This window comes from Corvus hawaiiensis, chromosome 26 (genome assembly GCF_020740725.1).
Source record: "Corvus hawaiiensis isolate bCorHaw1 chromosome 26, bCorHaw1.pri.cur, whole genome shotgun sequence".
Lineage (NCBI taxonomy): Eukaryota > Metazoa > Chordata > Aves > Passeriformes > Corvidae > Corvus > Corvus hawaiiensis.
This window is the reverse complement of record NC_063238.1, coordinates 40,854,653-40,878,862: the sequence shown is the minus strand read 5'-3', so window position 1 is coordinate 40,878,862 and position 24,210 is coordinate 40,854,653. Positions and strand designations below refer to the sequence as shown.

Here is a 24,210-nt window from a genome sequence, read left to right as displayed (position 1 = left end):
TGCTCAGTTCCATAATGGGGCAACTCCAGTGGAAATTAGGTGCTCAATTTCAGATCAAAACACATTGTGTTAATCTCCCTGTACTACCAGTTTGGATTAGAGTGGTTTCTTTAATCATATTAACTAAAACCTGTTAATTGCTTTCTCTTCTTGAATGGTGATTTGGAGAGAACTTCTACACACCTCATTTTTTGTAAGTGATACACTGAGGAGCTCCATGCAGCATCCTCAAGGGATCCAAGGGTTCTAAACACCTCAGGGTTATCTTTCCCATTGGCTTGAGGAATCCCCATGAACACAGGTGCATACCTATTCCTTCATGCGGTCCAAAATAATTCCTTCATGAGAAGCAAGCTAAAACCCATTACTGTAAATCTGTTGTTTCATACCATGGAAATGACTAAACTGGGTGTGCTGATAGTTCATGTGCTCCTGTGTTGTGTTGCTTATACTAAAGTAAATATGCTTTTGGACATCAATTAACTTCTCTGGGTAGTTTTGCCTATTTTGAGCACTTCACGTGCACCATACAGAGGTAGTGAACCAGCAGTGTTAGAGACTAAGAATTTGACACTGCTTTGCAAGAAGTGCAGTTTATTCTTTTACTTCAACACTTTGTCATTGGTGTGCCTGGGCAGAGATTTACTCTGTAGCATTTGTCACTATGGAAGTAGGCAAAGGCTGCAGATTTTACTCCTTAGATTAGTGGTTTAGTTATTGCAGAGCAAAGGGAAAAACTGCCTGAAGCCTGTAATGGAAGCCTTTGCTCCTCTGAAGTGCACCAGCTTGCATTACTTTGGAAACTTGTCCCATTATTGTTAATGGAACCTGTTCCTAAAATCTGTTTCCCCAAATGCTCACCAGAAACAAAGCATCACACAACAAGATTTATAATTATAGAGAGACGTGTCTTCTCCTTTTTGTACTTTGTAGTTTATTTGTGGTTTCTCTGTTATACAGAAACATATGGAAGAGAATAAATAGAAAAAAATCATGTCATGGGGGAAGGCAGAGAGAGATTAGGAGACACAGCCAAAAGTGAGAAAGTGTGTTTCCACGTATGTCACTTCCATCATTACAATACATCAAGTCAGTTTATAATCTGTCTTCTTGTTTATAAGAGTATCACAGTCTCAGCCAGAAGACGATGGACTGAAACATGGACTCTTGAGCTGACAGCACTGACAATCTCCCTGCTACAGCCTTTTTGGGTCGTGTCCCAAATGGTGAGCAAGACACACCAAGTGGAGCAGTCTGTGGTGCAATGTGGTTGTTGTAACAATGTCCAGGAGGTTTTACTCTGCTTCCAGGGACAGGCTATTCCACAGTGTTTCAGGCTTTCAGGTTGACTGTCAGACCAACTTTGCTTTCTGAAGACCTTGCAGAGATTTATAATGAAGGCTGGAGACTGAAAGAAATGGGAGGAGAAGAAAGATGATGTATTTTTGTAGCCAAGAATTGAAATACCTGCCCAGTGCTGAGTTTTCCTGGCAAGCCAGCCCTGGTCAACACAAGGCTCTGGGAAATTAAAATAGCTCCTCATGACTAGCATGGATTTATAGCTCTTCATCAGTTCCCGTTTAGCTCATAAATGCCCTTGAAATATTTTTAAGATACATACCTTGCATAAATGGTGCAAATAATAAAATACTGCAAATATTTAGAAAAATTTGAGCTTTTTCATTTCATTACTGTGTGTTGCTGAAGGACAGTGAGAACAGAGGGAATTTAGATAGGAAGAGCTGAAGCACAGAAGCCAGTTGAATTTTTTCAAATCTCTTGTGCAATACAGAAACCCTTGTAATATCGATCCACTGCTTTGTATTACTTTAAGTGGTAGAAATGCCCCTTCTGAAAATTTCTGAAAGTACTTGAGAAGTATCAAGACTTAGCTGTAGGATTATTGTTACCATTGATTATAATTTAAAGTGACTCATCTGCTTGCCTTTATATTAAGGCATGGGATCTCTTCATTTTGTGTACAGATCCACTCCTCAGCTTGCAGCTGATGAAATGTGGACCCTTTGCCTTAGGAATAAAGAGGCAGCGCGAAATGCTGAGCATTAGCTGCCAAAATAGCTTCTGCACTGTTGTGTTTAGGACTTGCTTTGTAGAAAATAGTTTCATTTCACTGTAATTTTTCTGTTACAGAGGAAAGATAGTGGCACATTGTGCCAGAGTGGGGCAGTCCATTAGAAATTTCTCTCTTTGATCAGAGGAAAAGCATAACTAATTGCACCTTGTCTTGTCACCCAGTGGATTGAGGCACTTCAGGTTGCAGTGGCCTCTGTCCTTTTGAGATGTGGTGTGGCCTGACATTGATCCTCTCACTTCTAATTGAGCAAAACTCCTTTGTTAGCAACCTGTAAAATGGAGTGATAATTGTTACCTAGCCAGGAGGAGTGTTATGAAGTCTAATTAGTGAATGTTTTGGTGCTCATGGGGGCAAAAAAAAAAAAAAAAGAAAAGAAAAGAAAAGAAAAGTACAAATGCTGCATTGATTTTTCTCTTTTAAGACTGTATTAATTCTGCTGTTGTGGATTTGTTCTCAGGGCTTTCATGTACAAGATGGGCAATCTAAGCAGGCTTTGCAATCCTAAAATATTGTGTGTCTCAACCAATATTAAGTACAAAGGCTTTTTCTCACAAATGTAAGGAAAATAACACTTCAGAGCCCTTCTCTGCCTTTCAATAGGATGTTCTAAAGGGAAACTATTTTAAATAGAGATGCAAAGCAAATCACAGCACTTCAATAACAGCCTCATCTTGTTGCTTTTCATGGATGTAACTTTGCACTTGTGAGTTTTCCTGTAAGTTTGCAAGGTCTACTTGAGTAAAGTGTGTCCAGGACAGAGAATGTTTCCTACCTTTCTGACAAGCTTAGATGATTCTGCCTCTGTTCTGTCTTTGTTCTTTTTGGTTTGAGTTTTTTTTTTTTTTTTTTTTTAAGTTTCTGTCAAGACTTCAGCACTTCTAGGTAAATTAGACTTACCCACAGCAAGCCTTCCAGTAGACTGCATGGACTCTTCTTCCAAGTGGCTTTCTCCTTATAAATATGCTCATTAAGGCAGTGTTCTATAAAGTGTGGGGAAGCTTCACAAAAAACCCCCAAACTACAAGTTGTGTGCTGATAGTAAAACATCTCTGAGCTTGGTGTTCTTAGGGAAGTTGTCTGCTAGTCAGAAGTGCTGTAGCCCCATCTCTGCTCTGTTTCATACTGAGCTCTGTTAAAAATATCCTCCTTAAGAAGTGTCATGGATTGGGAACAATAAAAACAAATACATATTGCTAATGAAATTATAGCCCTGATAATATGAATAGTTGAAATAGAAGAATCAGTGGAAATGCATTGCTGCCCAGTCTTGAGATTCCAGTACAGAGCCAGGTAAAGGGCTGGCCAATGGTTTTGGCCTGATTTGGCAGATAACTAGCAGACTATGAAGTGTATGGTCCCTTCATGCGGCAGCATGACTGGGATTTTGGAATTACAGCTCTAGTTTCTGTTGGGTGCTGTTAACCTTAAGAGAAATTTAATGAGATAGGTGACCTCTTTGCCTTCTCTCTGTCCATCCTCTTCCCTCACTCCAGTTCAAGAAATCCATGTGGGATTTGTTTCTATTGCTGTAGCCTGATATCCAGCACATGATATTGACGGGGGCACCGTCTGAGAAAAGCCTGGCTAAACCAAAGCCAGCCTGGTGTTCCATTTACTGAAGTGCAGGTTTCAGTTAGCAGAGGTGCGATTGCAGCTCTGCGCTGTTCTCACACAGCGCCCCTTTCCATCTTGGGTATATAAAATAATGGATGGGCTGATTTTACTTGCTGTTGGTCTAATAATCTAATCATGTAAGGGCAGAAGACATTTCTTCCACATCTCTACATTTTGGAACAGTTTTGCTTCGGGATTTCATTCACTGCAGTCCACTATTTTGTCTGTCTGTGCATTTATGATTAAGAGCATCTCCCCTGTACCTTCTCTTACTGAAATGAAAAACTTGCAAGGACATCTTGAAGTTTAGTGAGGTGATTGTGGTTTGAATTTAATTGTTAGACAGGCCATAATATAGTTATTATTTAATTATATAATTACTTTGCATTAACTTCAGAAACCATTAAGGAGAAAGAAGCATGTTTAAATATTTTACCATAATTTTGACAGACTAATCCTTGCCTAGAGCAAGGGCTTCTCTTAGCTGTTCTGTCATTCTAAGATTATGCAAGCTCCTCCTTATTTTTAATTTTTCCCTTGATTAATTCTACTTTGTTTATGAATTTGTTATTTGCGGCTGACTCCCCAGGATGCTAATTGCTACTGTAAACTACAGATACTGCTGAGCTAATGTATTCTGAAAATATCAGAAAAAGATGTACAATTAAAAAATGAACCACTGATTTTTAATTTTCAGTTCTTTCATATATCATAAAAACACCTTATTCTTTGGTTTGCTTGGTTTTTTTTTAATCTGAGAAAACATCAATCTCTCCTCTGTTTATATCTATGAAAGATAAGAATGGATCTGGTAAAAGAAGAGGTTTCTTTACAGTATTTGGAGTTGTATTTGATCTGTTTTATTCTATGGTTATTAAGAAGACAGGATGACCTCACATATTCCAGTAAAAATTTAGAGGTTATCTGGAGTATAATATTTAGGAATTGGGTCCTAGACAAAATCATAATCTAAGTGAAAGGAATAGAAAAAATTGGTGACATAAAACTTACAAATTCTTTGCATTTTCCTTTCATTGCTGACTCTTTCCTACTGAAGAAAAAGTGAGATGATCAGTGGAGTGCAGATCAGCTCCAAAAAGACAAGTGAAGGTACCAGTCCTTTCGCAGGGAAAGTTCTCCTGTTGGGTATGTGATGATCTGGATGAGGATCAGAAGAAGCTTTTGTTGCTATATTGATCTTGCAGACCAAGCCTGACAGCCAGAGAAGTTCCCCGTGCAGAGGTTGGCTTTTGATGGAGGTCTCTGGATGGACACCCAGGTGTTACGAAACTTTCAAATGGCCTGAGGCAAATCAGTTTAATCACTTCGACTCGTATTTTTTATCTTACCAAATGTAGGCATGTTTGTGTTTCTCGACTGTTGTAAGATCTCTCGGGGAGCTCTCCTTCCCTGCCAAATGTCAGAGAAATCTTCAGTCACACTGTCTTTCACTGTTTCTAATAGGTTTTAGGTGGTATCTCCTTTTCCTGCTTCAGGATGGATTTTGTCTCCCTTCTCCACCTTTCCCCAAAATACAACTTGTCTTCTATCCCACCCTCAAACAGAACCTTATCTTCACCCTCTGGGGAATACTGAGGTTTTATTTCCTGCTTTCTTGTGGCTGGACAGTAGATTGCTGTGTGGCAGTGAGAAGTGCTTTGTACTAGCCTTTCTCCTTCCTCACTTTTCATTAAATACCTTAATTAGCATTAATTAGTCTCTGTCTTCAGGCTGCCTTTTCTTATTTGAAGAAACTACTGAAGAAACCACTGGTAATACTTCCTATGTCAGATTATCTCAAATATTTAGACAAACTTGTATTCAGTATTTGACTCTTTTCTTTATGTGAACACTGGAGATCTCATTGCTCTGTACAACTCCCTGACAGGAGGTTGTAGCCAGGTTGGGAGCAGCCTCCTCTCCCAGGCAACCAGCAACAGGACAAGAGGAAAGGGCCTCAAGCTGCACCAGGGGAGATTCAGGCTGGACATGAGGAAGAATTTGTTGACTGAAAGGGTGGTCAGGCATTGGAAGGTTCTGCCCAGGGAGGTGGTGGAGTCACTATACCTGGAGATGTTTAAGAAACAATTGGATGTGACACTCAGTGCTGTGGTTTAGTTGACGTGGTTGTGTTTGGTCAAAGGTTGAACTCGATGATCTTGGAGGTCTTTTCCAACCTTAATGATTCTGTGATTCTATTGATTAAAGAAAAAAAAGGGTGGTCAGACCAAGTGCAGTGTCCTTCTCCCACCAAGGCCTCTGGCTCATCCCAGTCCTCCTCGTACACCCACACTTTGTGTGCTGAGATGACAGCAAGCAGTTGCAGTTAAAAGCATGGTGTTACCTCTCAACAGGGAACACATAAATTAGCTGTAAAATAGATGGTGATCCTTATAGGAGTTGCTTAGATGGCCGTGACTGTCCCCAGTGGGGTTTATAGAGTTTAATAATCAGGGCAGCAAAATATATGCCTGCGGGAGCAGACAGCCCAGTTGTGGTAGCATCTGTCAACTGCAGGAATTTCATTTACAGCCCGGAAGAGCTGCACTGGGACACCTCTTACCAGTGAATTGCTGAAGCAAAGGTGCTAATAGCTCATTATACTGCAAACAGGTGGTTCAGGCTCTTGCTGTTGCAGCTGGAGAGCCTGCAGAAATGTGATGATGCACTAGGCAGGCACTGCTGGCCACTCCAGAGTCTTTGTGGGTTCTGCATGTATCTAAGCAAAATGCTGTTTGTGATGTTTGTCCAGGAGCTAGGGCTGTGCACTGTGTTTTCATGCTGCGTTTGGGCTGAGTCTTTGAATTTTCATTGGGAAATATTAGCATGCTGTAATATCCTGAGAATGAAGCAATTACCTTAATAGATGCTTCTGTCTTATTGTGTGGTCTAGAGTGTGCTACTTGCCATCCCTTTCACAGCGTTGCCTTCTGTAAAATGAAATATTTACCACCAGACTCTTGCAGAGTGTTCAAAATTGTGGAAAAGTATTATACTGCATATTAATGCAGCATAATAATGATAGTATTCTAGTATTCAGAGATTAGAGGCTGACTTAGTTTGTGTGGAAGGAAAAAGAAGAGTTATTTCATTATCTTCATTTAATCTTGCAAATGGGAAATCTGTGTGGTTTAACATTCATCTCCCTACCTCTGGCTTTTTGTTTAACTTGAGTCCAAATGGGCTGATTCTAGACCTTTGATTGCTGATAGTTCATTTGCCTGATAACTGGGTTCTTACGGCCCTTGTCCTCCTCTCTGGCACCATGCAGTACTTTGAGCTTCAGGCCCAATAAAGAAATATGAAGTTTTCTGCTACTGAAATCAAAGCAAACGTTAAATCAGGATGTGCCCAGTAACTATTTAACTTGATTAGCATTTTGACTGTATTGGAAACCTGAAAAGTGCTTGACAGATGCAATACAAAGCTTTGCAGTGGCAGCAAAAGATATTACTTGTTTAATGTCAGCACTAAATAATGTAATGCTGTTGTCAAATGTAAGTTTTCATTGCTGTTTTCAGTGCAGCTTGATTTCTGGAAAATTAACCCATATCATTTTCAAAAATTGTTTCAGCTTTTCCTTGAAAAAGTAATCTTTAGACAGAGTATTCTGAAGAAGAAAGGCTCCTTCTCTCCAGACACCAAGTTTTGAAATTCTTAGATTTTGTTTATTAAGGTCAACAGGGAGGGAATAAATCTCAGGCTTTCAAATTTTAGGTTATAATTTTGAAAATCTTGTGATCTGAGACTGTTTCATAGGAAAGAACTGCAACTCTCGCTTTGCATCATTAATGAAGTATCAGACTTCTCATATAAATAATATCCTGTCTTAATTAGAAAGTGTTTAACCAAATATTTAAATCAGAGCAAGTGTAGGGAAAATAACATCCTGATTTAATCAGAAAGCAGTTAAGAGTCACTGTAGGTCTGAAAGGTGAGGGAAGTATTGGAAAGTATAAATGGACTCCTTAGGAACATCAGCTCCTTGAGAGTAGCTGTACAAAAAGAGATTCATAGAATGGTTTGGGTTGGAAGGAACCATAAAGACCATCCAGTTCCAACCCCCTCCCATGGGCAGAGACACCTTCCACTATCCCAGGTTGATTCAAGCCCTATCCAGCCTGGTCTTGAGCACTTCCAGGGATGGGGCCTGGCCAGCTTCTCTGGGCAACCTGTGCCAGGGCCTCACCACCCTCACAGAGAAGAATTTCTTCCCAATACTTTCCCTGCTGTTCTCACTGCCAAAAGCCTCTGCCTTTGTATGGACACACCAAGTACCTACAATTGATTTTGTTTGAAATTAAACCCTAACACTGTCTCCTGGGGTGGCAGCTTTCCTTAAATATGTTTGTGTCAGTTGTTTGCATACATACATTACAAATATTTCTTCAGCGTATTTTATGCTGACATAATTTCATGGCTTTCTTTCAAAGCACAAGTGAGTATTAGCCTACTAAATTGCATTACTGCTTGGGAATTCCCTTTGGTAGTTTTTCTTAGTCATTAAAAATACCACAGTAGTCTAAAGCTGCATTTTGCTTAAAAACAGCCTTTACTCTCTAAAGTGGAGCACAGGATCCTCAGCTGTAATGTGGCCACATCAGGTTCTGCAGACAGAAGGAAAATTTCAGTTTCTTTTATCTAAGACACTTTCAAGGTGAGGCCATGATTTGTGTGGCTATAAATCTCAGCAGTGAGGTTCTTGTCAGCTTTTCTTTGATGCATCATCAAAACATGTTGGTGATGAGACACCCAAAGCCAGTTTGCTGCTGGACTCAATGTGTGGCTCCATGATTTCTGAAAATGACACTGAAAGAGGGTTAGGCCAGGAAAGGTAAGACTGAGTGGCAAAGTCAAATCCCCAAGGAGTCAGGAAATGGAGGAATTAAGACTTCTTCTATGACTTTGAATCTTGATGGACATCAAAGCTTTTCATAGGCCCCAGTTAATGGCCTGGCTCAAAATACTGAAGTGGGACCTGCCATGGCTTCATGTTAATTCTTATTATTTTGCATGTGAACACATTTTGTTTGAGGTCTCCTTACTTTTCTTTCATTATCTTAAATGTGGAATTTATGGAGAAAACAACATTTATGCGAAGCTGACAGGACTCCTGGGCTTCCTTTCCTGAGACTGGTTGTGTGTGTGTGTGAGGAAGCACCTTAGAGAGGTTTGGAGATGCTTGACAGCCATCCTGCTTTATTCCCACTCCTGCCATTGCTGAGACCTTGTGACCAGAGTCCTTTTCCCTTCTGGAATGGACATGCTACAGATGTAGTCCTTAAGGGAGCCTTGGATAATGAAGCTTCCTACAGCTTTTTGCTTCCCTGTGTATACATGAACAATTGTTCTATCTATTTGTTCTGTGAAAGCGCTTTGTGCCTCTGTTATTTGTTCTTATCCCTCCCAAAGTTTTCTTGACAAACTCCCTTCTGCCTTAGCTTCTGGAAAAGAGAGGAGGAGGAAAGCAAGCAGACTGAGGATTCCTGCTGACTCGCATGGCAACAGCGATCTCCTTCCAGTTCAGTATTTTTCAATTTTGTGGCTGTGTGAATCAATTTATCTGCAGCATGCTGTCAACTTATTATTAAGGAAGTGAAAATGAGTGCTAGATAATCACTTAGAACAGCTTGGAGCAGCCTTGGTAGTCACAGAAATAAAATTATGGAAGACATTTTCTCAATACGGTGCCTTGAGATGCACTAATGGGCCAATTGGCCACACAATGAAGTTGCTTGCAATCAGTGCTAGGATATTCTTCTTCAATTCTGAATGAAGACTTCTGTGAATTTGAGAGAATTTCAGGAGAATATGTTGCTTTACATCTCTGATCAGCTTAGGGTTCGATGTTTGGCCACACATTTGAAGCAAAAAGTGCAAACCCAAGCACCACTGCGGCCAAAAGGGGATCCAAGGCTCTCAACAACCTTTTCAATTTTAAAACTCCTGGAGGAAAATAGCTCCTTACTTTATACCTTAAATAGTTATGGTCTCCATCTATGTCTACAAGGAAGATAAACATAACAAAGGATGCAACATAGGCACTACAAAGACATAAACAACAGCTGAAGGAAGACTATTAATTTTGGAGATTCATGTAGGAAAATGTTTTAGAGCTGCTGTTACCAGGACATTACCATTCTTGGTTCAAAAACATGTATTTTTAGGGGGTGCCAGAACTTTTCCCACTTATCCCAAGATAGTACATTAAAATTCATTTTGTAACTATCATTATCTCTGGAAAAAAATTATTTGAAATGCTGTGGTTTAGGAATGGAAACTTGGTGGATCTCTACAAAATCTCTTGTAGGGACGTTGACTATTCACATTCAGGTGATTCAGACCTTTTGTAAATAAGTAGGAGAACCTGGAAGGCAAATTAATGGGAATGACACAGCAGAGGAAAATCAGCCTTTGGCAGCATATAGAAAGCAACCAGAAAAAAAGTCAATGTTTTCTACAACGTGAAGTTATGCAGTGTGTGGATTCTGTGCTTCCTTTAAAATATAATGGTAATTGTAATAAAGAGTCTCTGACCAACCTGGTCTAGCGGAAGGTGTCCCTGTCCAGGGAAGAATGGTTGGAACAGGATGATCTGTGAGGTCCCTTCCAACCCAAACCATTCTGTGATCTGTAATATTAATGGTAGAGAGAAATTGTTCATCGTGTTGGTAGTTCACCAGAAATTGATGGAAAACCTCTGAAGAGGTATCAATGACAATAAGTGTAATATCTTCAATGATTGGGTAATGAGAAATAAGAGGAACTTGAAGTAAAACTGAAAACAGCAAAAACTTGTAAGGAATATATTAGTTTTGCTTTAAAAGGGTCTTATTACCAGAAGGAAAATGTGTATTATCCTCTTTTTCCCTATTTTTATGTAGATAAAGAAGGATGTTTTACATTTAAATTCTAGAAATTCGGAATTGTTCCATGTTCTGACACTCCAGGAGCTTGTTCAGCCAGTGTCAATGATGCATCATCATAAATGGGGATACAGAGGTGCCCTCTGACTTTATCAGTGGCTTGTACCAATGTCTTCAGGAGAACACCCCACTGAGACTGGTGCAGACATCCTATGTTTGGATCAGCATCTTTTCTGATCAATTAAAAATACTGTACTGTAAATGCAGTATAAAATGTTGTGTGTCTCTGCTAGTATGTACTGAGAGCATGTGGGATATTGTGCAGAGCTTATGCTGTGACAATCAGTTAAAAAATCTGTGAACTCTTCAGATTGAAGCTAGTTCATCAGTTTGGTTAAGGCTTCTTTACTAGCTTAAACTCCATGTGTTTTTCTCTTTTTTGGTCATGTTTGATGCTACAGAGAGCTTTAGAAAACAGCTTTGCAAACCAAAACCAAAGCATAACATTAGAAAGAATAAAACAACTGTTAAGATTATTGAGGATATCAGACAAACAACCTGGCAGGGAATGTTTGCTGATATATAGGAAATAACCAAAAAGAGTTCCAAAATGCTGCTAAGATAAATCCAATTTTGAGGGTTTTTTTACTAGGAGAGGTTGAAAGTACAACAGGCATATGATTCAAAAGTGATGGACATGAAGCTCTCTAATACCTTCATGGCTGGAATGTAGCATATGAGATTAAATTTCGGTGGTGAAGAGCAGATAAAAAAAATGTTTAACTGTCTCTGCATGTTGATATCTGGTTGCAGAGGCTATCCTTCAGCACCTGATAAAAAGCAGGTTGGTTATAATATAGTGATCGTTTGGAAAACTTAATTTTTTCTGTTTCCTCTGGGTGAGTCACAGTAACTGAGACTACGCTTGGTTTGCTTTAAGTATTAAATACTTAGAAATAATTAATACTTTGTAATGCTTGTAGCTTGCATTACACTGAGCTGAGTAAATTGATTTATAGTTTAGAGAATTTTGGTACAAAGTTGTATGAAATCAAAAGTTCTTTTTAACCCCCGGTAGGGTCTTGTTTCTGCTGTGTTAACTATGCCGGACTAGTTTGGAAGTTCAATTCCTGGACTCCTTTCAGCTAATTTTTCTTTTGGCAGTTTCAGGATTTTATGTGCATCTTTAGGAGTTAATGAACATGCCTTGGCTGTATTCGAGATGTTGTTTAGAACAGTGAATGAAAATGTGCTGAAACTGAAGTGCCCTTAAATTATTTATTATTCCATAGTGGTTTAAATAAACCTGTGTATTTAGCTTGTACTTTAACATTGTTTTGAATACAAGTCCTTTCCTGAATTTTTTATTTTGATTTGACTTTTTACGGTGTGGTTATGTCTGAGCACCCCCTGTTTGATTTTTTTTGGCTGACAGCACTCTCCTAAATTAGGGAGGAACTTTTATCTCTGCTGTGCAGCTGAGAAGCAAGGGGAGAGAATTCGTGGCATGCCTCAAGGTGTGCAAGAGCACTGTGGCAGAGCAGGGAAAGAAGCTTGGGTCCCCCAAGTCCATGACTACAGCAATGTGATGAAATCTTGCAGCTATGAACTGCCTTCTTGATTTGTTTCTTTTCATGCAGCCTTTCATTCCCACTTGGACTGAGGAATGAGAACTCATTTTAGGTATGAACATTTCCTCTGACTCTGATTAGGGCCAGAGAGGAAGTGTTCAGCGAGTATGAACAATTGTAGCCAGCACTTGCAACTACTTCTTGTCTCAATGCTGGAAAAAAAAAATGAGGCAGGGCTGACTACTATTGCCTTTTATTAAGCTTTATAATCCCCATTGAACTCAATGTCTGAGTTCCCTGGGCTAGCATTTGTTATCCCAACTCTGGGCTAAACCATCCTTCTTCTCCAATTATAGGCCTTGGCATCAATGTTTTTTTATAAATCATCTTCTTCAAAAGTTTTTTTTCCCCATGGATAAGATTGGGATATTGAATGACTACCTCTCTGTAAGTTAATCTAATAATGCAATGATTTTCAGACTCTTAGGTCCAAAACGAGAGAAAAGCCTCTTTAGACTTCCTGCTTAATAAGATTTACAGTGTTTTTTATTATCCACAAACTTAGTTTCATTCCTAGCTTGCAGTATGTTCGCTTCACAGTTAGGCTTCTTAAATTAATGTCTGGTTCTTTTTCCAGCAGTTTTTCATCTCTTTTAATTGGCCACTCTTGTCACATTTTGCTCCTCCACTCCAGCACCAGCTGGCCAGTGCTGCCAGAGCTCATCTGTTAACCTCCACTGATCCCCACCTTTCTCTCCTTCAGCCCTTCCCTTTCCATCCCACCAGCTCTGCTCTCAGCTGGCAGTACAAAACTTCCAGGGTTCATCCTACTCCTTTTCACGTACACAGATACCTGAGAAAGAAATGGCTTATTTCATTCAGTTTACCTTGTTTAGGTGAAAACACCTTAAAAAAGGTGAGCAAGGTCCAGCAGTGTCTGCTTTCAAATAAATCTCTGATCTTTTTAGATGATGCAACTTTTAGGATGTCAAATGTTGAAATTATAGCTTTAAGAGCAACATTGAATTTTGTAATATTCATCCTCTGTGTCCTGTGAGATTTATGTACATAAAAAATGTCACGTATGTAAACTTAATTTTCAATTAGATTCTTAAAATGGCATAACTTGCTGACACACAGTTTTACTATGTAACTTCTCATATGTAAAACCATATTTTTTTAAACCAGATCCTAATTATATCAATAATGGCCAACACACACCTACACCCCTTTTCTTCATGTAGGTGGTTGTTTGTGCTTTCTAGCAGCAAGACTGTGGTCTGTTTATTCTATTTTTTGTATTTCCTCCTTTTTTAAAATAATGCTGTAGACTTTACTCCTGTTTATCTTACCTTACACTGACTTAACTGCTTTGACTTCAAGAGAGTTAACCATAATCTTCATCTACGTAGGAGGTAGATTGTGCACATTTAGCTAATTCTCTAGGTGTCTGGGCTCAAAATGTAGTGTAATGGATCTTAGTCACTGCTGTGTTTTCATGCAAACTGTTAAATCAACACTTTATTTGCAGAATTTCTCAAAGCAATGGAAAATAAAGACATTCAAGAGTGTGCTTTTGGCTCCAGAGATGCAAATCTAAAATGTGCTGATTTCACAGTGAATAGTCCTGGAAGGAAGGAAGGACACTCCAATGGTCAACAAACATTTCTAGATGTGATTCCTTGCTAAGTATTTTCTTAATATTTTTATGCAGCCTTTTCTAGTTTTATTCTCCATGTGGAGCTGAGGTGGGTTAAGTACGATCCCTGCAAGTGCAGTTGGGAAGCACCGGAGTGTCAGTAATAGGAAAGATAAACCAGAGCACTTTGTCACTCTCTGGTTTTAATACCAGAAACATAAAACAAACCTGTAAATAGTGCAAAATGTTTAGACAGGAGGATGTAAACATAAACTGGTGATGAGACAGCTGGGGGCTGATGGGTTAGGTTCAGAGGGAAGATGCTGTCCTGGGTGTCCCTGTGCAGGGAGTTGGAAAGAGTGGACAGGCACTAGTCCTCATAGGGGACCTTAACCATCCCAAAAAGTTATAGAAGGACATCAGAGCAGGACAAAAGCAATTCAGGAGGCTTCTGGAGTACATTGATGCCAGCTTCCAGACATAGGTGATTGAGGAGCTGGTGGGTGGGCATGATCTGCCTGGACCTGACCCTCTAAACAAAGAAGAACTGGTCAGGGGTGTGAAAGTCAAGGGAAGCCTTGGCTGCAGTGACCATGGGATGGTGGAGTTCAGGATCCTGCGGAGATGAGAAAAATAGTAGTTTCACTGCCCTGGATTTCAGGAGATCAGTTTTTGACACAGTTTCCCATAACATCCGCACAGACAAACTGGACTACAGAACTGGGCAGTGAGGTGGATATAGGGTTGTAGGGTGGATGTGGGACATAGGGTCTGACAGTCTCAGAAAGCTTCAGAAAGCCTAATGGCCCTTTCTTTCCCACGTGTGTTCTTGGGTACTGCTCACTGTCCAAGAAGAAATTTGGAGAAAGTTTTCTATGTTAACTAATTCATCCCTGCCCACTGCTGAGTTGCTCCCAGAAATCTTCAAAGTTGCATGGAAAACTATAACTTCACACAATATGATTATATTTGGAGAAAGAAAATGAAGGAAACAGCTGTTAGTGAAACTTCTTGGTCCACAGACCAGCCTGCACTGAGACCCACTGGGTGTGGTTATTTAAATGTCATGAGCCAGTATCGGAAGCACAACACAGAAATGGAGTAAGAGGCTGCACCTTAAGCTCCACTTAGCAGGGGCAGCAGCAATGCCTTCAAAGCCATACTCTACTCACAGGAGCTGCAGACTGGTTTTGGCTTCTGCCTCCTGCATGATACAAAGATTAAGATGCTGCTTTAGACTTCTGAGGGATGACATCTTCGTGTTGTAGCACCAGTTCAGACATTCCCATCCCTGCTTCCACATCACCTCTGTCTTCAGACTGCTCTGCCTGGCTTCCTTTAGCTCCCATTTGTTTTCTGATGCTGCCTTCTTTCTTAGTTGGTAATGAATATTTTTATGCTCTTCTGTTTGTTGTGGGGACGTCTGGATGAGGCCCTTGCCATTCCATTCTTACATTGCCATACGAGCAAACCATCCATCATTCCCTGTTTCCAGGTTTTGTCTCTGCTCCACAGTCATTGTTGAATTGAGATAGCTTTCTGGGGAAACCAGGCTGCCAAATGAGTAAATATGTGAGAGGGTGAGCAGTCAGTCACTTTTATGAAAAGGTCTGAGTCCAAGAAGATGAAAAAATTCCTAGTTCTTGCAGAACTCTGACTGGATCTCTCCTCCCTTTTACATTCAAAACAGGCTAATGTGGACTTGATGTCTCATTTTAAAGCATTATATTTAAGAAGATCTTTGGAAATCATCTCCTTTTCTGCAGAGAACTCTTTGTTAATGGCTATTTTGACCCAATAAAATTAGATGCCTGTCAGACACTCCCTGCTTTTCCAAAAGCAACTCAGATATCATCCATTTTATATCTGTGATATCTAGAAAAGCTATAATTTGTATTCGTGTTTTAGGCTTATTGCTTTGTTTGTCTTCTCTGTCTTCATGGACATCTTTAGGAGTGTGTGTTATCCCAGACTCCTGCCCTCCCCCACTGCTCATCTCCAGAAGGTGACTAGGGAGCAGGAACATATTCTAAACCATGAGGGAATGAATCTCTGTTTCAGGGTAGGGGCTTGTTCTCCGTATTCCCTGATTTAACAACCTGCTCTTGTCGTTCCCTGCTTGGGTCCCTTCAGTAATTGCTTGAGCTGCAGTTATTTGCATTCACCCTTCATATCCTTCACTCCTGATCCTCCCACCCAGACATTCCAGCTTTGCCCTTCACAGCTACTGAGTGAACTTTTTGTCAGACTCTTTCCCCAGTTTTGACAAGAGACTTTCTTATATCCCATTTTAAGCCCCAGCTTATTGCTGTCGTTCCCTTCTTTCCCACTAACCACTGCAAATGGATCTCCTTGACTCCATGGGATTTATAAACATCTTCAGTAAGAAGGTGCCATTCAGTCTGATCTCTTCCTTATTCTGGGAGCTTATCTGGTCCCCGTTGCTAATACATTGTGCTCAGCAGCTTGGGTTTGGTTGTAGAAAGGCCCTGGTCTTCATATGAAGAGGTAAGGATAGGATTAATCTTCCTGTTCCCTGCCTAATTTCAACTTCTGCTCCAGATTCCAGCCCTTACTTTTAGTAACAGGTTTCTCCACTAGAGAGAAAATAAAGAGAGTCCTTTATCGCTCTTAATTTTCTCTCTCTACAGATATTTACACACAAATCAAGTATGTTTTTTCAATCCTTCTGATAAGCTAAACAGATTAGGCTTTTAAAGTCTGTTACTGAAAAATACTTTCTCCAACCTTCAGTTATTTTTTCCCCCCTCTTTTCTGCCTCCCTACTGTCCTGCATTCTATTCTGACATCAGAACAGCATTGTGGTTATGGGTTTAATATTACCAATGGCAAATACAAAATTAAATTATTTCTTTCTTCTTGTTGCCTGTTTATGCATTTTTAGAATTTTTTTTTAATGCAATGTGGTATTGGGAGGAAGAGTTACCTATTTAATAAAATGGTTTGGATTGGATGGGACTTTAAGGATCATCTCATTCCACCCCTCTGCCATGGGCTGGGACACTTCCACTAGACCAGGTTGCTCCAAACTCTGTCCAGCCTGGCCTTGAACACTTGCAGGGATGGGGCAATATACATCATCCTTTAATGTAAAAGATTACTACACCTAATACTTATAAGAAACTGTATGAATTCTTCTCTTTTAGGGAGGCAGATTAGGAAGGCTGCCATATAACTCCATGACTTTTGGTGAATTTAACCCCCTGATCTGCTGTTGCTGTAATATTTTATTTTCCATACTTAAAATGCATTCTTATCCATGTAAAATATCAAGGGTTCACTTTAACGTGGAAAGATGAGCTCTGCAAATGCTGGCTCATGTGGAGAGGATCAGTTATGAACTTCTTGTTAGAAAAGATTAAAAGCAAATCTTGTCCCTTCTTGGCTGTGTCACACACTGGCACAAAGTCACCTCCTGAATGAGAAGCCTGTTCCATAGTCTTGGTCTCCTAAGGCAACAGCCTTGCATGTAAGGGTTTCAGTGGTGCAGTGCTTTTTAACATGATGCTGGTGATAATTTGAAAGAAACTAACCTGCAAAGTATTTCATAGCCCTAAAAAGAATCTTAGAGTCAAAATCAATTATTTCAGTTCTGTTTTCTACTATTAATACAAAAAAAAAATCTAACTAAAATGGGAACACAGGAAGTAATGGGCAATGGCTTGGCAGTGGTCTGTTAAAAGTGTCGAGAACATAGTGCTGAATGCTCCTTCCCAAGGAATGACATAAGGAAATCAGAGAAAAGCAGTTTCTTGCAGTCTTGAAGAGGGGATATCCTTCCTGACTTGGGTCACTCAGTGCGTCCTTGGACACCTCCAGGATTTGTGTTATCCAGAAGATGCGCTTAAACAGACTTTTGACTCCAGTGCGTGTGAGTAGAACGGGGGCATTTCCATGTAATAATTGAGGTTCTGTGCTGTGTTTGCTTCTTATGATCCTGATACAAATAGGACTAGGTTCCTTTAATGAGAACCTGTACAAAAGCTGGAAAAATCTTACATAGAAACTTGGAACAATCCCTGCAATACACTGAAAAACATTTTTAGAGCCTGACCACAGCTCTCTGCCAGTGAAGAGAGAAGATAGTCTTTCACACACTTGTGGCTGATACTTGGGGGAGGCAAAGGTTCACCAGTTCTAGCAAGGATGACAGAATTGAAGCTTGACTTGTGGAGCTGTTATGTGTGAAACCACAAAGTTCAGTATTTCAATGGCCCCTCTCAGATCTGCACAACTTTATAAGGCATCATTTAACCATGAGCTACAGCAGCAGTGTCTCATGAACCTGCCCTGCCTTTTGTATTTGTTTTTTTGATTAATGTGACTTCTCATAAAGAAGTAATTTTTGGTAATCCAGATGGATGGTGGATCTCAGTATCATTATTGTCCCAAGTAGTGACTTTGGGATTTTGAGAAGGTGATTTTCCTTCTTGGCACATCAAAATAGCACTTAACTTTTCTTGTATTAAATTGAGTTACTGGAATAACTAATTAGTCTGGTTATCCAGAATCATAAGCCATTTTGGGAGTGAGAATAGACTTGGGTGTTACTTCACAGAAAAAGAATAGATGCTGTGAGAAATTCATAGTTAACTATGAACTATTTCCTACATAGGACCTCACTGGGACTGATTTAAACTTTCCTAGGTGCAGCTAAATGCATATCAGAGTAGAAACAGAGACTCAGAGTTGCTCTCCCACTTTCCTCTTAGTTTCCTAACTTCTGTTTTACCAGGAGGAAAGGAAAAGTAGATTACTTGCTGTATAAATTCTCTGTCAAAATTTCTATGAATTAGGGCTAAAAGTGAATAATGAATCTTTCTCCAGCTTTCCCCTCTCCTGTCTCATACATATACATTCACACTCAGAAATAGCATACTCTTTATGCAAAGGTTCCTCTCTTCTCAAATAAAACCAATACATTTTTTTAACATATCATCCGCTGTGGATAACTTGATTACCTCATGCGCCTAAATTCAGCTGTTAATTATTTATTTGGAAGTGTTGGGTGGGCTGCACAATTACCCTTGACATATTAAATAAATAGTTTTTTACGGTAATTGGGGGTTGATGCCATGCTGCTTAGAATAGGCTCCAGTATTTTGTTCCTGTCTTGGAGCTAACTGCAGTTTTTAATTTCGTGAAACACTTTAGGAGACCATAAGAAAAAATAATCACATTACAAGTGAGAAGTGTTGAGTAAGTTTTTTTTACAAAAACCACACCAGTTATAAATTTAGCCCTTAATTGATGGCATTATGAAGGGCTGAGATGGAAAACAAGCAGTGGGAAACCCAATAATCTGTAATGTCAGGAGCCTGCATGGTCTGCTTGCCAGGCTGTGCACGGGCTCTTGAAGAGGTAGAAACTTCCAGTGGCAAGACAAAATAACCTTCCAATACTCTGTGCCCGAGGTGGAAAGGTGTCCAGCTGAGGAAACAAGAAATAGGCAATGCCCTTTCCGTTCTAATTCACTTTTGTAGTCTCAGCCAAAAGGTTTTCCTGTGCTGCTGCTTCCAAAGAAGCAGGGAAGTGCATTGTTTCTCCAGGTTTTCTTCCTGCCAGGCTGCACTCTTTCCATGGACAAGGTGGCCTCTCTGTTTTATCCTGTCTGTTGTTTGCATTCAGCTCTAGGCACACAACTGGGGCTTCTCACATCCTAGTCTGCTAGATGGAGAGAAAGCCCCATATATGGCTGCTCTGGGCTGTGCAGGGAAGAAGATCTGGCTCTGCAATATCTTCTGACTGACTGGAAGATGTCCAAGCTGAAAGAATCCTTCTCACCTCACTCTGGGTGTCTGGTGAGAACAAGGGAGCAGCAGGATTTGGGTTTGTGCAGCAAATCTACCCATCCAGGAGCTCATTTGGAATTCCTTATGCTGATCCTCTCCTTCCATTGCCATGCTGGGAGTCTCTACCCTGAAGGATGCACAAGGAGGATAAAAAGGGCACTTTGAGAGCTTTACTGTATCAGGCTTTTGTACCTCCAGTAGAGTAAGACATTATTGATATATTTTTGTTGACATGTTTCTCAGGGAGCTTCAGCTCTCCTGTTCTTCCCATTTTCCCTGGGTTCCATGAACTTCAGAAGCTGCTTCCTTTAAGTTTAGGTTTGAATCTGTAACAGGATAATTGTCCATTCTGGTGGGCCCTTTCTATAGCATGTTTGGGTCCAAGTTTCAGGCATATGGTCCTGGATTACTCACCTTTTTGAAGAACAGTTTTGTCTTTGGAAGTTCTCCAAACTCTCCATCTCCAGGGAGCTTCTGGTTGTTCTTTGTGGACATTACTTGGGCAATTGGCCTCAAGCTTCTGAAAAATACTGAGATCTAGTTAAAAGTCCCAGAACAATCCTTTTTATACTGAAAGTCTTTAAGTTGTAGAGAGTTGATGATATTTCTGCTCTTTTCTGCTTGTAGGAATATGCCTTTCAAAGGCAGCCTTGAGGAAAACGGTGCTCTCTGCTCCCCAGTGCTGGAGGTTTGATGGGTGCACATTTCCAAATGATGGACTTTGTGCAAGGAGATCTGTGTCTCAGCACGCTCAGAGACCTGCTCATTACCATCCCTCAGTAGCTGACATTAAAGAAGCATTTTTAGCACTTCCTCTCCTTACTAATCAGAATTCTGTTTCATTTTGCAAAATATGTAGTAATTTCTCTGTACAGCTAAAGCATCTGACCTTGCTATCTTTAAATCCAGTATAACTGTATTCTGAGAGGCTGAGAGACAGACTTTTTTCCTGATACATCTACAATTCATCTGCACTGCTATCTGTTAAACTTCTTCATCGGGTCCTTCTTAAGAAACAGTAGCCGCAAGCATATTTTATAAAGAGCAGCTAGATTTTGGGGTGGTGTTTTGTGGATGGGTAAGGGGAACTGCATGATAGGATATCTAATGTAATATAAAATAGAGGAACTATATAAATTCTTATTGAAGGATAAATTAACTTCTTGAATTTCCAGAAGGCTTACAGTTTTGTTTTTTTTCATTGTCCTGAAGAGATGAGAAGTTTTGGAGGAGAAGATACGGAAATGTGAGGGATGGGGGGAACTGTGATAGACTTTGCTGCTTCTTCTACCCTTTTGCAGGGATAGTGTCTGACCTGGAAGGATTCCTGTTCCTGTAAGTCCCTGCTGCACCAGTGATTTGTGACAGCAATTCTGTTGCTTAGTCAGTGGAGGGAACAAGAAGAATCTACTTTTTTTTTTTTCTCTTTAAAACTTCCCAGTCAATTATTGTGACTTCTTACATTGAGTTGTCTCTCATTCTCTGCTCCCTTCACATACTAAACTGCCCTTTTCAAGGGGATGAACTTCTTTTGAGAGAAACTTGTGAACTGACTGACAGAATGTTGTCTAATACTGAAGGAGATAAGGCTTTTTTGCCTTTATCTTTCCTTTAGGCATCTGTATAAATTCAGACAGTGGTGTTCGATGTCATGATTGGTTGAATTTTAATAGAAGTTTAATTGAATTTTAGTAAGACTTCTATAGTGGCAAATAAAGACAATTACATAGTTCAGGAAGCTAAAGTCATCTCTCCATTCACCCAGGGGATGAACTAACTTCTGCCCAGTGCTCTGGGAATTTGTTCCCTTCCTAAATAAACGTATTATGTACTTACTTGTTTCTCTCTTTGAATACTCTCCTGTCTCTATTTGAACTTTGTGAAAACACATAGAAAAGTGTCTACCTTACAAACTTTACTTGTGTGTAGTCCTAAGCCAGCAGCAATTATGGGCTATAGTGCAATAATAATATAGTGTGAGTCTTAGAGAACATATTTTGGTGGGGTTTTTTTTGGTGTTGATGTTATTGTAGAGGTCCCAGACTTACTGCAGTAGAAATGGCATGCAGAGAAGATACAGTGAATTTATCATCTAAACACCAAAAAAGAGACTCCAGCTGTTGACAGTAAAGAGAACAGGGAGATGACAAAGATGAGCATAATCTGCTCTTTCTTCTGAGTACACGTGGCCTGGCACGGGCACTTGGGTGAGACATCCATGAAACTACTGCTGTGAACAGGGACAGCTGTCACAGGAAAGACTGTTGCGAGACTGTTTAGTTTGAACGCAAGGAGGAATGGGAATATGAATGAATTCCATGAAAAGATGATATAATCTGTCTCCAGTGTCTCACATGTATTATCTTTCCACTTTTCTGTAAACACTTGAGAATGGATTTTCCAATGAGCAAATGAAAACCCTGCTGTGACATCTCGTGCTCCTGACAAACTCCTGTCTCCCTGTGTGATGATTTGGTGCTGTCACTGAGGGGATAAGTCTGGATTGTGTGGACTTTATGGCATAAACACAGGTGTTGCAATCCGGTTTAAACCCAGAAAAGCAAAGAAAGCTAAGTCTCTGTGCATAAGCCAGAAAGAACTTAGAAGGTTCAAAATATTCCCAGAAACAAGATTAAAACCAAACGAGATTAAATGTCAATGCCAAAAAATTGATGTATTTTATTTAATAGTAAAGAGGCAAAGAGAACGGAAGAGAAAAGAAAGAAAGAAATGGAAAAAGAAGTGTGCGGGGGGGGGGGGGGGGTGGGGGGACAGGGAGAGGTGACAGGGGTTAGGTGGAAGCAGATCACCCATCCCAGGGTCCCAGTGATGTCTCATTGCTCCCCTCCATCTGCTCTGCTGGTGGTGAGGGTCTCCCATCGCTGCCGTGGCCACGCCGCCACCACACCACAGGCCAAAGAGTGCAGAATCCCGTGGATTAAGACACGCTTTGGGCCAGGTGGGAATGCCCACATGTCTCCTTGTGGGGGCTGGCTTGACACTGTCCCTTGCAACACTGAGGGTCTGTTGCATCATCTCTGGTGCTCTGGTGCAGGGTCTGGGGACCCCTTTGAGGGGGGCCCCTTTGATGGGCCATGTCACCCCCTTCTGCTGTGGATAAGCTTCCCCCCCAGTGAGCACCCCTCAGCTGGGCTCCTCTGCACAGGGGAGGATGGGCGGTCACTGCACCTCTGACCAGAGGCTTTTCCAAGACACCCAAAGCCTCTCCTCTCTCCACCCTTTGGTTTGAGGGTCTGTGGGAGCCTGGCAGCTGATAGCCCTGGGGCTGTGGTCTCCACCTTGCAGGTGTTAAGCCTGTGCTTTGTGAATGTCCCCAGCCCTGAGCTGTTACTTTATCTTATCTTCATCAGGGAGGGGTGTAAGGCCCCAGTCAGGGCCCCATTCAGGGTTAGGTGTCTTCTCTGCAGCTTTGTAATACAGTTTTAAAAGTCCTCTAAGAAAATGTTTAAGTCATAGGCTATAATATTTCAGTCTCTGACAACAATCTTCTTTGATGTTGGTCTGCTTTTGCTAGAATGTGACTGTATTGGTTGGCTTTAAGAGCATGTCTGAGAGGAAAGTAATCAAAAACTGATAGCAGCAAAAATTAATGAAGTCAGAAGAAAATGCTGTGCCTGTGACTACCCAAAGGGAAAGACACAAATTGAAATGCAGCATGTTAATGAGGACTGCAGCAATCTTCCTTATTCATTTCTGAGCTGGGTTCTGCAAACTTTTGTACATTCTGGACGTAACTCCGTTAATTTAGATGCGGTTTTGGGTATCCCCAGGTAGAAAGATTATAAAATTAATCTCTCTTTTTTTTTTTTTTTAAAAAAACATTTTGGGTTAAGGAAGGGAAATTTTTTACTGCAAATGATGGGAGCTTAATTTTGTAGGTGCAGCTCGATCCTCCAGTGTGTTGCATTTCCCTTGATAAACCAAATGTTAATCTTTAAGTCACAAATGATAAAAACAAGTGAGATTTTTTTGTTCTTCAGGTCTGCCCTAAAATTAGGTCTCCTGTTTCTGATAGAGGATTGGTCCTTTGATGAGAGGAGAGGTCATTAATATGTTGGTGAGAGCTTTCTAAAAACTCTGGTTTCACTTTTCCAGCCTCATGGCCTGGTGAGGTGCATTTGTGTGGCAGTTAGTGTTTGATGGGGAGGATTGCCAAAGTAAAGCTGACACTTAACAATTGGGTAGGGTCTGTTTGTGCTTTCACCATCTGTACAATGAACAGAAATGACGTGCAACTGCACCCAAAAAATCACTTTGATTACTTAATAGCATAGCCAGTTTTTTTTCAGGATGGCATTGCACATACTGAAATACATCTTCTGTGATGAAAGCCTGCTTTGCTGTAGGAACACATTGTTTTTCAGAGACTCAGTCTCATGGATCACTTTTATGGCTTTCCATTTCTGTCCTTCTTCCGTAGCCTAAACAATGAGTCGTTCTATCCACAGGCAGTTTGTGCTGCTTCCTCAGGGCCCCCATTCTGGGGTTTGCTTTTTACAGGGTTTTATGCTGCACTAAAAATGAAGATGAAATAAACTGTCCAGATGGGACTTTAAAGATATGGACTGTGGAGATGTTCCATCTACACAGG

At 40.5% G+C, this 24,210-nt stretch overlaps 1 protein-coding gene across 8 annotated transcripts in view; it reads left to right on the top strand.

Moving 5' to 3' along the window:
* The window catches only part of TRAPPC9 (trafficking protein particle complex subunit 9), a 460,315-nt gene that overhangs the window by 366,760 nt on the left and 69,345 nt on the right, over positions 1 to 24,210 (top strand). The gene's annotated exons all lie outside the window — the stretch shown is intronic.